This window comes from Tupaia chinensis, unplaced genomic scaffold (genome assembly GCF_000334495.1).
Source record: "Tupaia chinensis unplaced genomic scaffold, TupChi_1.0 Scaffold145147_1, whole genome shotgun sequence".
Lineage (NCBI taxonomy): Eukaryota > Metazoa > Chordata > Mammalia > Scandentia > Tupaiidae > Tupaia > Tupaia belangeri.
Window position 1 is genome coordinate 3,735,674 of NW_006205007.1, and position 3,783 is coordinate 3,739,456.

Genomic DNA, 3,783 nt, shown 5'->3' on the forward strand with positions numbered 1-3,783 from the left:
TCTCTCTCTTTCCAGTGAGCATATGTGCCCTATGGCAAAAAAAAAAAAAAAAAAAAAAAAAAAAAAAAAAAAAAAAAAAAATTCACAAAAAAAAAAAAACAACAACAACAAAAAAAAACTTCAATAAGATAGCATATTACTTAATACAAGAGTAGCTAATGCAAAATTATGCAGTGTAAAGTTACTGGGAGATATTCTATATCCCAGTTATATTAATAGCATTGGTTTTAAAATTAGCTGGTTGAACAGTAAGAATACATTTCCCCACAGACTTGACCAATGGCACTATGCTAGAATGAGGTTTGGCCTTATTAAGGAGCCATGAGATTTGCTACAGTTAACAACATTTGCAGAGAGCCAAACAGCAAATCAAACTAACCACAGAGATCTTAGTAGTTTTTGGCTTCCTGATGATATTAGATTTGGAGATCTGGTGTTATCAAAGTATGTAAATCCCAAGACATTTTGACACTGCCAGTAAGACACAGATTTATAAGTAGACTAGTTGACAATTGTTCTAGTTTGTTCTCTGCTACATAATACCTGACCCAGGGTGATTTAGAGAAATAGAGGCTGGGCCAGCAGGTGACATGGAGATTAAAGTGGCTGGATCCTATACGGTCAGCACTGAGTCCAGAAATTGAAGACCTGAGAAATGCTCTGGGTACGTGTGCCTGCTTGTTCAAAATCCTGGGAGGGGACTGAAGGAAAGGGGATTATCCCCGTCGGAGGAGAGTGATTCCTCACTTTCTTTCTCTTTATGATGAGCACGCATACCCTATAGCAAAAAAACGAAAATAAATAATATAATAATAATAATAGGTTTATTTAGCTCAGATGCAGGGTGCTGTGTCTTGGGAGGGTCTTCCTTTTGAGAGAGTCCTGAGGCAGTGCAAGCAGTCTCTGGCAAAGGCCAAAGCAGAGCAAGCACATGCGAGCCTGCCTCTGTGTCTATAGAGCTCTGTCTCATCCCACCTTCTCAAGGTTTCGGTCAGGGGCCCCACTGTGGATAACCTTCATCCCCATCGCCTCCACAGAGCCCCACCTCTTAGCCCCATCCTTAGCTTATGTTTCCAACTTCTTAATACCTTTACAGTAAAACAAAAATTTAACACAAGGATTTTGGGAGGACACATTCAAGCCATAGCAACAAGTTATAACTGAGTAAGGTATTGTCTTTAATGATAAACGTGAGGGCACCTTCCTACACAGTAGCATAGATGTAACATTTAATTTTTATTTGCTCAATCAGATATTTCTTTACAAATAATATTTCTGTATTCTGGCTCTTTATTCAAGAACAATATACTTATTAGCTACAAGTGGTCATTGAGAGGGTCTAAGTGTACAGCTCTAAAAATAAATAGTAAAAGTAAAATAAGCTAAAAAATATGTAACTTAAGTAGATTAAATATATATCTTCACATACAATGAATCTATTACTGTATAAAATTCACATTTCATTACAAATCTCTTTTCCTTGTATTTATAAACACATGGTTCACTAATCTTGGGATTGCAGAAAGTATAGAGGTGGGTTTTTGTTTGTTTGTTTGTTTGTTTGAGAGAGATTTTTGGCTATAGGGCAAGGGTTCTTGCTGGAGAGACAGAGAGACAGAACATGAGAGATCATCCTCTAGGGAGAATGGCCATGCCACAATCCCTTCTTCATTCTCCTCTCGGGATTTGGGGCACTCACACACACACACACCTGGTCTGAGTTTCAAGTCGCTGGGGCTAGGACTTGAACTAGTGGTAGTTCAGTGATGTAACCCTTACGTTATCTACTGGTCCTTAGTATAGTGGTTTGGAACTTGGACTTTTAACCAGGTTTCAGTCCTGGTTTTACTGCTTGTGTAGGTTGATGAACTTCAGGAACTGCACTTCTCTGTACCTTAGTTTTCTCACTTTCAATACATGGAGAATATTGACTTTCTCCTAAGATTGTAAGTAAGATGGAAAAGTTCGCTCACGTAAGGGCTTAGACTTGTACCTAGAATATAGCAAGTACTTCATAGACTCTCTGTGTTCAGCAACCCTAGCCTGAGCGCAGTACCAAGTTTCCATGAAGACACGTGGAAAGAAGAACACAGTCAATGAAGAAGCATGTGGACCCACTTTCTGAAGAAAACAGACTAAGATATTGACTTCGACTGTAATTTCCTCTCTCCCTCTTCCAGGAGAACTTACTTTAACCTTTCATAGTCCTAAACTTCTAGACAGCCAATCTGCATAAGAATTTTTAATTGTTGAACATACCTAAAGGAAGAAAAACAAAGCATTTTTGGGAATTCTCTAATTCGTTTTTGTATCAAGACTGTGTGATAACCCAATTAAGAATCTTGCTTTTAAAACTCCTATAGGGACTTTTTATCTAGTTGAAAAGTCAAGTTTGAAGATAAATACTATTTCCATTGAATATTGAATAACTTGGAAACATAAAAATTGAAAACTATGTAGTGCAGTAAGGCCTCCCCCTGACTCTGTGACCCATCCCCCGGGCTGGACCAAACAAGAATTGAGATCATAATTTCTTAAATAATTCCTGTTTATTCTGGGGGCTACTTTAAAAAAAAATTGTAGATTCACCAAAGATTCATTTATAATCAGTGATCTCAAATGTTTGCATAATGCTTCATGGGCATTCATAGAAATGTGCACATGAGCTGTCAACACATGCCTGGTTTTAAAGAATACATTTTTGCATCTGAATTCACCCACTCAGGGTGAACCACTGTAGGCTATTGTATATTAAAGAGATCATATCTGGTTTGTGGGGCAAAATGACATCCCCCATTATTTAATAAAATGATCCTATTGAATCCATTTCTGGGCAGGTAAAGAAACCTCCCTGAAATGATTTCCAGAGCCCAGATAGTGTACATTAGCTCTGTGAGGTTTTTCCCCCTGTGTTTCTTTGCAACTCCTATATCTATAAAGCTATCGTCTTCCTTTTTAGCTTGGTCCTACATCATGGTCCTTCATCATTACAAATAAACATGAAGGATCAGAGTTTATGATACTTGCCATTAGTTGAGTTGAATGAATAGCTGAGAATCATTGGTATTACAATGTCATCATTTTTATAAATTTTTCAAAGTCTCCTTCCTATTTAACTCAGATTGTGTCATTTTTCCTGAAATACAAAGTTAACAGGATAGTTGTGACAAATTTAATTAAAAAATATGTTATTATGGAATACCATGTTTTACTAGGAAAATGTTGGTATCCTGTCTGCAACTATATCCAGTAAAATACCTAAGTAAAAGTGAATTTTCTATTTAAATTCTCAAGAGAACTTTGTCTATTTATCTGTCCAATAACTTATTAAGTAGTTCTATCTTAATAAATATACTAAATACTGGCAATGAAAGGATTAAGAATAATTCCTACTATGGAGGAGGTAGCTGCTTTGATTATTCATCTTTAAAAGGTATTTCCCTTCTATTCCAATGAGTAGTCTGTGTGAGTGTATATATGTGCGAGGAGTGTTGTTCACATGAGACTCTAAATTCTAGAACTCAAAGCATCAGACCTGGATCCACGTCTAACTCTGCCATTATCAGCTGTATGACTTTGAGAGGGTAAGCAACTCTCCACACTTGTTCATTGGTAAAATGCAGATTATAGTGGAACCCTTAGCATTTGCCACTATAAATACAAGCCACTTCTTTCATTTTTTCCCATTTATGGATCTCAAGTCTATGATGCTGGTTTAGTCAATACATAAGAAATATTTTGTTAATGTTTGGCTCCTTAGGATGTAGAAAGCAAGAATGAGTG